This window comes from Tenrec ecaudatus, chromosome 9 (assembly GCF_050624435.1).
Source record: "Tenrec ecaudatus isolate mTenEca1 chromosome 9, mTenEca1.hap1, whole genome shotgun sequence".
Taxonomy (NCBI): Eukaryota; Metazoa; Chordata; class Mammalia; order Afrosoricida; family Tenrecidae; genus Tenrec; species Tenrec ecaudatus.
The window spans coordinates 40,388,067-40,401,211 of NC_134538.1; positions in this window are offsets into that span (position 1 = coordinate 40,388,067).

The following is a 13,145-nucleotide window of genomic DNA, read 5'->3' on the forward strand; positions in this document are numbered from 1 at the left end:
CCCCAGCCCTTAGGCTTAGGGAGTCCCAGGCCTGGTGCGTCCCAGGCCTTAGGCTTTGGGTGCCCCAAGCCTGGGCCGCCCCAGCCCTTAGACTTTGGGAGCCCCAAGTCTAGGGCGCCCCAGCCATTCTCCTTTGGGAGACCCAGGACTTGGGCGCTCAAGCCCTTAGGCTTTGGTAGTCCCAGGCTTGGGGGCCCCAGCCCTTAGGCTTTGGTCGCCCCAGGCCTGGGGCGCCCCAGCCCTTAGGATTTGGAAGCCCAAGGCCTGGGTCGCCACAGCCCTTAGGTTTTGGGAGCCCTAGGCCTGGGGCGCACCTGCCCTTATTCTTTAGGACCCCCAGCCTGGGGCGCCCAAGCCCTTAGGGTTTGGGAGCCCCAAACCTGGGGGGCACCTGCCCTTAGGCTTGGGAGCCCCAGGCCTGGGGCGCGCCAGCCCTTTGTCTTATGGAGCCCCAAGGCTGGAGCGTCCCAGCCCTTAGGCTTTGGGAGCCCAGGCCTGTTGCGCCACAGCCCTTAGGCATAGGGAGCCCCAGGGCTGGGGAGCCCCAGCCCTTAGGTTTAGGGAGCCCCAGAAATGGGGCGCCCCAGCCCTTAGGCTTAAGGAGCCCCAGGGCTGGGGCGACACAGCCCTTAGGCTTAGGGAGCCGCAGGCCTGGGGTGCCCCAGCCCATAGGCTTAGGGAGCCCCAGGCCTGGGCCTCACCAGCCCTTAAGCTTTGGGAGCCCCAGGCCTGGGCCACCCCAGCCCTTAGGCTTAGGGAACCCATGGCCTGGGGCGCCACAGCCTTTAGGTTTTGGGAGCCCCAGTCCTGGGGCGCCCAGCCGTTAGTCTTAGGGAGCCCCAGGCCTGGGAAACCCCAGCCCTTAGGCTTTGGGAGCCCCAGGTGGGGCACCCCAGCCCTTACGCTTTGGGAGGCCCAGGCCTGGGGAGCCCCAGCCCTTAGGCTTAGTGAGCCCCAGGCTTGATGTGCCCCAGCCCTTAGGCTTAAGGAGCCCCAGGCCTGAGGCGACCAAGCCCTTAGGCTTTGGGAACCTCAGGCCTGGGGATCCCCAGCCCTTAACTTAGGGAGCCCAAGGCCTGGGGCGCCCCAGCCCTTAGGCTTTGGGAGCCCCAGGCCTGGGGCGCCCCAGCCCTTAGGCTTCAGGAGCCCGTGGCCTGGGGAGACACAGCCCTTTGGCGTAGGGAGCCCCAGGCCTGCGGTGCCCCAGTCCTAAGGCTTAGGGAGCCCAGGCCTGGGGTTACCAGGCCTTAGGCATCGGGACTTCCAGGCCTAGGGCGCCCCAGCCCTTAGGCTTTGGGAGCCCCAGGCCTGGCTCGCCACAGCCCTTAGGCTTAGGGAGCCCCAGGCCTGGGGAGCCCCAGCCCTTAGGTTTAGGGAGCCCCAGGCCTAGGGCGCCCCAGCCCTTAGGCTTTGGGATCCCATGCCCGGTGCGCCTCAGCACTTAGAATTTGGGAGCCCCAGGCCGGGGCACCCCATCCCTTAGGCTTTGGGAGCCCCAGGCCTGGGGCACCCCAGCCCTTAGGCTTTAGGAAACCCCAGGACAGTGGCGCCCCAGCCCTAAGGTTTTGGGAGTGCCAGGCCTGGGGCGCCCCATCCCTTAGGCTTAGGGAGCCACAGACCTGGGGCGCCGATCCCTTACTCATAGGGAGCCCTAGGCCTGGGCGCCCCAGCCCTTAGGCTTTGGGAGCCGAAGCCTGGGACCCAAGCCCTTAGGCATAGGGACCCCAAGCCTAGGGAGCCCCAGCCCTTAGGCTTAGGGAGTCCCAGGCCTGGTGCGTCCCAGGCCTTAGGCTTTGGGTGCCCCAGGCCTGGGCCGCCCCCGCCCTTAGACTTTGGGAGCCCCAAGTCTAGGGCGCCCCAGCCATTCTCCTTTGGGAGACCCAGGACTTGGGCGCTCAAGCCCTTAGGCTTTGGTAGCCCCAGGCTTGGGGGACCCAGCCCTTAGGCTTTGGTCGCCCCAGGGCTGGGGCGCCCAGCCCTTAGGATTAGGAAGCCCAAGGCCTGGGTCGCCCCAGCCCTTAGGTTATGGGAGCCCCAGGCCTGGGGCGCACCTGCCTTTATTCTTTGGGACCCCCAGTCTGGGGCGCCCAAGCCCTTAGGGTTTGGGAGCCCCAGGCCTGGGGGGCACCTGCCCTTAGTCTTATGGAGCCCCAAGGCTGGGGTGCCCCAGCCCTTAGGCTTTGGGAGCCCAGGCCTGGGGCGCCACAGCCCTTAGGCGTAAGGAGCCCCAGGCCCTGGGAGCCCCAGTCCTTAGGTTTAGGGAGCCCCAGAACTGGGGCGCCCCAGCCCTCAGGCTTAGGGAGCCCCAGGGCTAGGGTGCCACAGCCCTTAGGCTTAGGGAGCCGCAGGCCTGGGGTGCCCCAGCCCATAGGCTTAGGGAGCCCAAGGCCTGGGCCTCACCAGCCCTTAAGCTTTGGGAGCCCCAGGCCTGGGCCACCCCAGCCCTTAGGCTTAGGGAACCCCTGGCCTGGGGCGCCACAGCCTTTAGGTTTTGGGAGCCCCAGTCCTGGGGCGCCCAGCCGTTAGTCTTAGGGGGCTCCAGCACTGGGAAGCCCCAGCCCTTAGTCTTTGGGAGCCCAAGGTGGGGCACCCCAGCCCTTAGGCTTTGGGAGCCCCAGGCCTGATGTGCCCCAGCCTTTAGGCTTTAGGAGCCCCAGGCCTGAGGCGACCAAGCCCTTAGGCTTTGGGAACCTCAGGCCTGGGGATTCCCAGCCCTTAACTTAGGGAGCCCCAGGCCTGGGGCGCCCCAGCCCTTAGGCTTTCAGAGCCCCAGGCCTGGGGCGCCCCCGCCTTTAGGCTTAGGGAGCCCCAGGCCAGGTGACCCCCAGCCTTTAGACTTAGGGAGCCCCTGGCCTGGAGCGCCCCAGCCCTTAACCTTAAAAGCCCCAGGCCTTGGGCGCCCCAGCCCTTAGGCTTAGGGAGCCACTGTCCTGGGTCGCCCCAAATCATAGGCTTAGGGAGAAACAGGCCTGGGGCGCCCCAGCCCTTAGGCTTAGGGAGCTCCTAGCCTGGGTCGCCCCAGCCCTTAGTCTTAGGGTGCCCCAGGCTTGGGGAGCCCCAGCCATTATGTTTTGGGAGCCCCAGGCATGGGGCGCCCCAGCCATTAGCCTTTGGGAACCCCATGCCTGGGGCGCCCCAGCCCTTAGGCTTTGCGAGCCCCAGGCCTGGGGCGACCCCGCCCTTAGGCTTAGGTAGCCCCTGGCCTGGGGCGCCCCAGCACTTAGGCTTAGGGAGCCCAGGCTTGGGGCACCCCAACCCTTAGCATTTGAGAGCCCAAGGCATGGGGCACCCCAGCCCTTAGCCTTTGAGAGCCCCATGCCTGCGGCGCCCCCTACCTTAGGCTTAGGGAGCCCCAGGTTTGGGGCGCCCCCGCCCTTAGGCTTAGGTAGAACCCTGGCCTCGGGCACCCAAGCACTTAGGGTTAGGGATCCCCAGGCCTGGGTCGCCCCAGCCCTTAGGCTTAGGGCGCCCCAGGCCTGATGCGCCCCAGCCCTTAGGATTAGAGAGCCCCAGTCCTGGGGCGCCCAGCCCTTATGCTTTGGAAGCCCCAGGCGTGGGGCACCCCAGCCTTTAGGCTTTGGGAGCCCCAGGCCAGGGGCACCCAGCCCTTAGGATTTGGGAGCCCCAGGCCTGCGGCGCCCCAGCCCTTAGGCCTAGGGAGGCCCAGGCCTGGCTCACCCCAGCCCTTAGGCTTAGGGAGCCTCAGGCCTGAGCCGCCCCAGCCCTTAGGCTTAGGGAGTCCCAAGCCAGTTGACCCCCAGCCCTAAGACTTAGGGAGCCCCAGGCCTGGGGCGCCCCAGCCCTTAGGCTTAAGGAGCCCGTGGCCTGGGGAAACCCAGCCCTTAGGATTAGGGAGCCCCAGACCTGGGGTGCCCCAGTCCTAAGGCTTAGGGAGCCCAGGCCTGGGGTGCCCCAGGCCTAAGGCTTCGGGACGCCCAGGCCTGGGGCGCCCCAGCCTTTAGGTTTGGGGACCCCCAGGCCTCGGGCGCCCCAGCCCTTAGGCTTAAGGAGCCCATGGCCTGGGGAGACCCGTCCCTTAGGATTAGGGAGCCCAGGCCTGGGGTGCCTCAGGCCTTAGGCTTCGGGAAGCCCAGGCCTGGGGCGCCCCAGTCTTTAGGTTTGGGGACCCCCAGGCCTCGGGCGCCCCAACCCTTAGGCTTAGGGAGCCCCTGGCCTGGGGCGACACAACCCTTAGCCTTAGGGAGTCCCAGGCCTTGGGCGACCCAGCCTTTAGGTTTTGGGAGCCCAGGCCTGGGGCGCCACAGCACTTAGGCGTAGGGAGCCCCAGGCCTGGGGAGCCCCAGCCCTTATGCTTAGGTAGCCTCAGGCCTGGGGCGCCCCAGCCCTTAGGCTTTTGGAGCCCCAAGCCTGGGGCGCCCCTGCCCTTAGGCTTTGGGTGCCCCAGTCCTGAGCCGCCCCAGCCCTTAGGCTTAGGGAGCCCCAGGCCAGGTGACACCCAGCCCTTAGACTTAGGGAGCCTCTGGCCTGGAGCACCCCAGCCCTTAGGTTTAAAAGCCCCAGGCCTTGGGCGCCCCAGCCCTTAGGCTTAGGGATCCCCTGGCCTGGGTCACCCCAACTCATAGGCTTAAGGAGACCCAGGCCTGGGTCGCCCCAACCCTTAGGATTAGGGAGCCCCTAGCCTGGGGACCCCAGCCCTTAGGCTTTGGGAGCCCCAGGCCTGGGCCGCCCCAGCTCTTAGATTTTGGGAGCCCCAGGCCTGGGGCACCCCAGCCCTTAGTCTTAGGGTGCCGCAGGGTTGGGGCGCCCAGCCCTTAAGCGTGGGGAGCCCCAGGCATGTTGCCCCACAGCCATTAGGCTTTGGGAGTCCTAGGCCTGGGGCGACCCCGCCCTTAGGCTTAGGGAGCCCCAGGGCTTGGCGCCCCAGCCCTTAGGCGTAGGGAGCCCTAGGCCTGGGGCCCCCCAGCCCTTAGACTTAGGGAGCCCCAATCCTGGGGCGCCCAGCCCTTATGCTTTGGGAGCCCCAGGACTGGGGCGCCCCAGCCCTTATGCTTGGGGACACCCAGGCCTCGGGCGCCCCAGCCCTTAGGCTTAGGGAGCCCCAGGCCTAGGGCGCCCCAACCCTTAGCCTTAGGGAGCCCCAGGCCTTGGGCGCCCCAGCCTTTAGGCTTTGGGAGCCCAGGCCTGGGGCGCCACAGCCCTTAGGCGTAGGGAGCCCCAGGCCTGGGGCGCCCAAGCCCTTACGCTTTTGGAGCCCCAGGCCTGGGGCGACCCCGCCCTTAGGCTTTGGGTGCCCCAGTCCTGAGCCGCCCCAGCCCTTAGGCTTAGGGAGCCCCAGGCCAGGTGACCCCCAGCCCTTAGACTTAGGGAGCCCCTGGCCTGGAGCCCCCAGCCCTTAGGCTTAAAAGCCCCAGGCCTTGGGCTCCCCAACCCTTAGGCTTAGGGAGCCCCTGGCCTGGGTCGCCCCAACTCATAGGCTTAGGAAGACCCAGGCCTGGGTCGACCCAGCCCTTAGGATTAGGGAGCCCCTAGCCTGGGGACCCCAGCCCTTAGGCTTTGGGAGCCCCAGGCCTGGGCCGCCCCAGCTCTTAGGTTTTGAGAGCCCCAGGCCTGGGGCGACCCAGCCCTTAGTCTTAGGGTGCCGCAGGGTTGGGGCGCCCAGTCCTTAGCTTTGGGAGCCCCAGGCATGGGGCCCCACAGCCATTAGGATTTGGCAGCCCCAGGCCTGGGGCGGCCCCGCCCTTAGGCTTAGGTAGCCCCTGGCCTGGGGCACCCCAGGCCTTAGGCTTAGGGAGCCCCAGGCCTGGGGCGCCCCAGCCCTTAGCCTTAGGGAGCCCCAGGCCAGGGGCGCCCCAGCCCTTAGCCTTAGGGAGCTCCAGTCCTGGGGCGCCCAGCCCTTATGCTTTGAGAGCCCAAGGTATGGGGCGCCCCAGCCCTTAGCCTTTGGGAGCCCCAGGCTTGGGGCATCCCGGCACTTAGACTTAAAAGTCCCAGGCCTTGGGCCCCCCAGTCCTTAGGCTTATGGAGCCCCTGGCCTGGGTCGCCCCCACGCTTAGGCTTAGGGAGCCACATGTCTGGGGCCCCATCCCATAGGCTTAGGGAGCCCAAGGCCTGGGGTGCCCAGCCCTTAGCCTTAGGGAGCCCCAGGCCTTGGGCGCCCCAGCCCTTAGAATTAGGGAGCCCCTAGCCTGGGGACAACAGCCCTTAGGCTTTGGGAGCCCCAGGCCAGGTGACCCCTAGCCCTTAGACTTAGGGGGCCCCTGGCCTGGAGCACCCCAGCCCTTAGGCTTAAAAGCCCCAGGCCTTGGGCACCCCAGCCCGTAGGCTTAGGGAGCCCCTGGCCTGGGTCACCACAACTCATAGGCTTAGGGAGACCCAGGCCTGGGTCGCCCCAGCACTTAGGATTAGGGAGCCCCAAGCCTGGGGACCCCAGCCCTTATGCTTTGGGAGCCCCAGGCCTGGGCCGCCCCAGCTCTTAGGTTTTGGGAGCCCCAGGCCTGGGGCGCCCCAGCCCTTAGTCTTAGGGTGCCGCAGGGTTGGGACGCCCAGCCCTTAAGCGTTGGGAGCCCCAGGCATGGGGCCCCACACTCATTAGGTTTGGGAGCCCCAGGCCTGGGGCGACCCCGCCCTTAGGCTTAGGGAGCCTCAGGCCTTCGCGCCCCAGGCCTTAGGCTTAGGGAGCCCCAGGCCTTCGCGCCCCAGGCCTTAGGCTTAGGGAGCCCCAGGCCTGGGGCGCCCCAGTCCTTAGGTTTAGGGAGCCCTAGGCCTGGGGCGCCCCAGCCCTTAGGCTTAGGGAGCCCCAGTCCGGGGGCACCCAGCCCTTATGCTTTGGGAGCCCCAGGACTGGGGCGCCCCAGTCCTTAGGCTTAGGGAGCCCCAGGCCTGGCTCGCCCCCCCTTAGGCTTAGGGAGCCTCAGGCCTGTGAAGCCCCAGCCCTTAGGCTTTGGGAGCCCCAGGCCTGGGGCGCACCAACCCTTAGGATTTGGGATCCCCAGGCCTGGGGCGCCCCAGCCCTTAGGCTTAAGGAGCCCGTGGCCTGGGGAGACCCAGCCCGTAGGCTTAGGGAGCCCCAGGCCTGGGGTGCCCCAGGCCTTAGGCTTCGGGACGCCCAGGCCTGGGGCGCCCCAGCCCTTAGCCTTGGGGACCCCCAGGCCTCGGGCGCCCCAGCCCTTAGGGTAGGGAGCCCCAAGCCTGGTCGCCCCAACTCAAAGGCTTAGGGAGACCCAGGTCTGGGTCGCCCCAGCACTTAGGATTAGGGAGCCCCTAGCCTAGGGACCCCAGCCCTTAGGCTTTTGGAGCCCCAGGCCTGGGCCACCCCAGCCCTTAGTCTTAGGGTGCCGCAGGGTTGGGGCGCCCAGCCCTTATGCTTTGGGAGCCCCAGGCATGGGGCCCCACAGCCATTAGGCTTTGGGAGCCCCAGGCCTGGGGCGACCCCGCCCTTAGGCTTAGGTAGCCGCTGGCCTGGTGCGCCCCAGCCCTTATTCTTAAGGAGCCTCAGGCCTTGGCGCCCCAAGCCTTAGGCATAGGGAGCCCCAGGCCTGGGGCTCCCCAGCCCGTAGGCTTAGGGATCTCCAGGCCTGGGGCGCCCCAGCCCTTAGCCTTAGGGAGCCCCAGTCCTGGGGAGCCCATCCCTTATGCTTTGGGAGCCCCAGGACTGGGGCGCCCCAGTCCTTAGGCTTAGGGAGCCCCAGGCCTGGGGCGCCCCAGCCCTTAGGCTTAGGGAGCCCCAGGCTTGGGGCGCCACAGCACTTAGGCTTAGGGAGCCCCAGGCCTGGGGCATCCCATCACTTAGGCTATGGAATCCCCAAGCCTGGGGCGACCCAGCACTTAGGCTTTGGGAGCCCAAGGCCTGGCTCGCCCCGCCCTTAGGCTTAGGGAGCCCCAGGGCTGGGAAGTCCCAGCCCTTGGGCTTTGGGAGCCCCAAGCCTGGGGCACCACAGCCCTTAGCCTTTGGGAGCCCCAGGCCTGGGGCGCCCCAGTCCTTAGGCTTAGGTAGCCCCAGGCCTGGGGCGCCCCTGCACTTAGGCTTATGGAGCCACTGGCCTGGGTCGCCCCCACACTTAGGCTTAGGGAGCCACAGGCCTGGGGCCCCAGCCCATAGGCTTAGGGAGCCCCAGGCCTGGGGTGCCCAGTCCTTAGCCTTAGGGAGCCCCAGGCCTTAGGCGCCCCAGCCCTTAGGCTCAGGGAGCCCCTGGCATGGGGCACCACAGCTTTTAGGTTTTGGGAGCCCCCGTCCTGGGGCACCTTAGCCCTTAGCCTTAGGGAGCCCCAGACAAGGGAAGCCCCAGCCCTTAGGCTTTGGGAGCTGCAGGCCTGGGGCACCCCAGCCCTTAGGCATTGGGAGCCCCAGGCCTGGGGCTCCCCAGCCCTAAGGCTTAGGGAGCCCCAGGCCTGGTGCGCCCCAGCTATTAGGCTTAGGGAGCCCCAGGCCTGGGGCACCCCAGCCCTTAGGCTTAGGGAGCCACAGGCCTTGGGTGCCCTAGGCCTTAGGCTTCGGGACGCCCAGGCCTGGGGCGCCCCAGCCCTTAGGCTTGGGGACCCCCAGGCCTCGGGCGCCCCAGCCCTTAGCCTTAGGGAGCCCCAGGCCTTGGGCGACCCAGCCTTTAGGCTTTGGGAGCCCAGGCCTGGGGCGCCCCAGCCCTTAGGTTTTGAAGCCCCAGGCCTGGGGCGTCCCCGCCCTTTGGCTTTGGGTGCCCCAGTCCTGAGCCGCCCCAGCCCTTAGACTTAGGGAGCCGCTGGCCTGGAGTACCCCAGCCCTTAGGTTTAAAAGCCTCAGGCCTTGGGCGCCCCAGCCCGTAGGCTTAAGGGGCCCCTGGCCTGGGTCACCGCAACTCATAGGCTTAGGGAGACCCAGGCCTGGGTCGACCCAGCCCTTAGGATTAGGGAGCCCCAAGCCTGGGGACCCCAGCCCTTAGGTATGGGAGCCCCAGGCCTGGGCCGCCCCAGCTCTTAGGTTTTGGGAGCCCCAGGCCTGGGGCGCCCCAGCCCTTAGTCTTAGGGTGCCGCAGGGTTGGGGCGCCCAGCCCTTAAACGTTCGGAGCCCCAGGAATGGGGCCCCACAGCCATTAGGCTTTGGGAGCCCCAGGCCTGTGGCGCCCCAGTCCTTAGTCTTAGGGTGCCGCAGGGTTGGGGCGCCCAGCCCTTAAGCGTTGGGAGCCCCAGGCATGGGGCCCCACAGCCATTAGGTTTGGGAGCCCCAGGCCTGGGGCGACCCCGCCCTTAGGCTTAGGGAGCCTCAGGCCTTCGCGCCCCAGGCCTTAGGCTTAGGGAGCCCCAGGCCTTCGCGCCCCAGGCCTTAGGCTTAGGGAGCCCCAGGCCTGGGGCGCCCCAGTCTTTAGGCTTAGGGAGCCCTAGGCCTGGGGCGCCCCAGCCCTTAGGCTTAGGGAGCCCCAGTCCGAGGGCGCCCAGCCCTTATGCTTTGGGAGCCCCAGGACTGGGGCGCCCCAGCCCTTAGGCTTAGGGAACCCCAGGCCTGGCTCGCCCCCCCTTAGGCTTAGGGAGCCTCAGGCCTGTGAAGCCCCAGCCCTTAGGCTTTGGGAGCCCCAGGCCTGGGGCACCCCTGCCCTTAGGCTTTGGGATCCCCAGGCCTGGGGCGCCCCTGCCCTTAGGCTTAAGGAGCCCGTGGCCTGGGGAGACCCAGCCCGTAGGCTTAGGGAGCCCCTGGCCTGGGGTGCCCCAGGCCTTAGGCTTCGGGACGCCCAGGCCTGGAGCGCCCCAGCCCTTAGCCTTGGGGACCCCCAGGCCTCGGGCGCCCCAGCCCTTAGGGTAGGGAGCCCCAGGCCTGGGGCGCCCCAAAGATTAGCCTTAGGGAGCCCCAGGCCTTGGGCGCCCCAGCCTTTAGGCTTTGGGAGCCCAGGCCTGGGACGCCACAGCCCTTAGGCGTATTGAGCCCCAGGCCTGGGGAGCCCCAGCCCTTAGGCTTTTGGAGCCCCAGGCCTGGGGCGCCCCCACCCTTATGCTTTGGGTGCCCCAGTCCTGAGCCGCCCCAGCCCTTAGGCTTAGGGAGCCCCAGGCCAGGTGACCCCCAGCCCTTAGACTTAGGGAGCCCCTGGCCTGGAGCACCCCAGCCCTTAGGCTTAAAAGCCCCAGGCCTTGGGCGCCCCGGCCCTTAGGCTTAGGGAGCCCCTGGCCTGGTCGCCCAAACTCATAGCCTTAGGGAGCCCCAGTCCTGGTGCGCCCATCCCTTATGTTTTGGGAGCCCCAGGCCTTGGGCGCCCCAGTCCTTAGGCTTAGGGAGCCCCAGGCCTGGGGCGCCCCAGCCCTTAGGCTTAGGGAGCCCCAGGCCTGGGGCGCCACAGCACTTAGGCTTAGGGAGCCCCAGGCCTGGGGCGTCCCATCACTTAGGCTATGGAATCCCCAGGCCTGGGGCACCACAGCCCTTAGCCTTTGGGAGCCACAGGCCTGGGGCGCCCCAGTCCTTAGGCTTAGGTAGCCCCAGGCCTGGGTCGCCCCAGCCTTAGGCTTAGGGAGCCCCAGGCCGGGTGACCCCAAGCCCTTAGACTTAGGGAGCCCCTGGCCTCGAGCGCCCCAGCACTTAGACTTAAAAGCCCCAGGCCGTGGGCCCCCCAGCCCTTAGGCTTATGGAGACCCAGCCCTGGGTCGCCCCAAGCCTTAGGATTAGGGAGCCCCCGGCCTGGGGCGCCCCAGCACTTAGGCTTATGGAGCCACTGGCCTGGGTCGCCCCCACCCTTAGGCTTAGGGAGCCACAGGCCTGGGGCCCCAGCCCATAGGCTTAGGGAGCCCCAGGCCTGGGGTGCCCAGCCCTTAGCCTTAGGGAGCCCCAGGCCTTGGGCGCCCCAGCCCTTAGGCTCAGGGAGCCCCTGGCATGGGGCGCCACAGCTTTTAGGTTTTGGGAGCCCCCGTCCTGGGGCACCTCAGCCCTTAGTCTTAGGGAGCCCCAGACAAGGGAAGCCCCAGCCCTTAGGCTTTGGGAGCTGCAGGCCTGGGGCACCCCAGCCCTTAGGCATTGGGAGCCCCAGGCCTGGGGCTCCCCAGCCCTAAGGCTTAGGGAGCCCCAGGCCTGGTGCGCCCCAGCTATTAGGCTTAGGGAGCCCCAGGCCTGGGGCACCCCAGCCCTTAGGCTTAGGGAGCCACAGGCCTTGGGTGCCCTAGGCCTTAGGCTTCGGGACGCCCAGGCCTGGGGCGCCCCAGCCCTTAGGCTTGGGGACCCCCAGGCCTCGGGCGCCCCAGCCCTTAGCCTTAGGGAGCCCCAGGCCTTGGGCGGCCCAGCCTTTAGGCTTTGGGAGCCCAGGCCTGGGGCGCCCCAGCCCTTAGGTTTTGAAGCCCCAGGCATGGGGCGTCCCCACCCTTTGGCTTTGGGTGCCCCAGTCCTGAGCCTCCCCAGCCCTTAGACTTAGGGAGCCCCTGGCCTGGAGTACCCCAGCCCTTAGGCTTAAAAGCCCCAGGCCTTGGGCGCCCCAGCCCGTAGGCTTAAGGAGCCCCTGGCCTGGGTCACCGCAACTCATAGGCTTAGGGAGACCCAGGCCTGGGTCGACCCAGCCCTTAGGATTAGGGAGCCCCTAGCCTGGGGACCCCAGCCCTTAGGCTTTGGGAGCCCCAGGCCTGGGCCGCCCCAGCTCTTAGGTTTTGAGAGCCCCAGGCCTGGGGCTCCCCAGCCCTTAGTCTTAGGGTGCCGCAGGGTTGGGGCGCCCAGTCCTTAGCTTTGGGAGCCCCAGGCATGGGGCCCCACAGCCATTAGGATTTGGCAGCCCCAGGCCTGGGGCGGCCCCGCCCTTATGCTTAGGTAGCCCCTGGCCTGGGGCACCCCAGCCCTTAGGCTTAGGGAGCTCCAGTCCTGGGGCGCCCAGCCCTTATGCTTTGAGAGCCCAAGGTATGGGGCGCCCCAGCCCTTAGCCTTTGGGAGCCCCAGGCTTGGGGCATCCCGGCACTTAGACTTAAAAGTCCCAGGCCTTGGGCCCCCCAGTCCTTAGGCTTATGGAGCCCCTGGCCTGGGTCGCCCCCACGCTTAGGCTTAGGGAGCCACATGTCTGGGGCCCCATCCCATAGGCTTAGGGAGCCCAAGGCCTGGGGTGCCCAGCCCTTAGCCTTAGGGAGCCCCAGGCCTTGGGCGCCCCAGCCCTTAGAATTAGGGAGCCCCTAGCCTGGGGACAACAGCCCTTAGGCTTTGGGAGCCCCAGGCCAGGTGACCCCTAGCCCTTAGACTTAGGGGGCCCCTGGCCTGGAGCACCCCAGCCCCTAGGCTTAAAAGCCCCAGGCCTTGGGCACCCCAGCCCGTAGGCTTAGGGAGCCCCTGGCCTGGGTCACCACAACTCATAGGCTTAGGGAGACCCAGGCCTGGGTCGCCCCAGCACTTAGGATTAGGGAGCCCCAAGCCAGGGGACCCCAGCCCTTATGCTTTGGGAGCCCCAGGCCTGGGCCGCCCCAGCTCTTAGGTTTTGGGAGCCCCAGGCCTGGGGCGCCCCAGCCCTTAGTCTTAGGGTGCCGCAGGGTTGGGGCGCCCAGCCCTTAAGCGTTGGGAGCCCCAGGCATGGGGCCCCACAGCCATTAGGTTTGGGAGCCCCAGTCCTGGGGCGACCCCGCCCTTAGGCTTAGGGAGCCTCAGGCCTTCGCGCCCCAGGCCTTAGGCTTAGGGAGCCCCAGGCCTTCGCGCCCCAGTCCTTAGGCTTAGGGAGCCCCAGGCCTGGGGCGCCCCAGTCCTTAGGCTTAGGGAGCCCTAGGCCTGGGGCGCCCCAGCCCTTAGGCTTAGGGAGCCCCAGTCCGGGGGCGCCCAGCCCTTATGCTTTGGGAGCCCCAGGACTGGGGCGCCCCAGCCCTTAGGCTTAGGGAGCCCCAGGCCTGGCTCGCCCCCCCTTAGGCTTAGGGAGCCTCAGGCCTGTGAAGCCCCAGCCCTTAGGCTTTGGGAGCCCCAGGCCTGGGGCGCACCAACCCTTAGGCTTTGGGATCCCCAGGCCTGGGGCGCCCCAGCCCTTAGGCTTAAGGAGCCCGTGGCCTGGGGAGACCCAGCCCGTAGGCTTAGGGAGCCCCAGGCCTGGGGTGCCCCAGGCCTTAGGCTTCGGGACGCCCAGGCCTGGGGCGCCCCAGCCCTTAGCCTTGGGGACCCCCAGGCCTCGGGCGCCCCAGCCCTTAGGGTAGGGAGCCCCAGGCCTGGGGCGCCCCAAACATTAGCCTTAGGGAGCCCCAGGCCTTGGGCGCCCCAGCCTTTAGGCTTTGGGAGCCCAGGCCTGGGG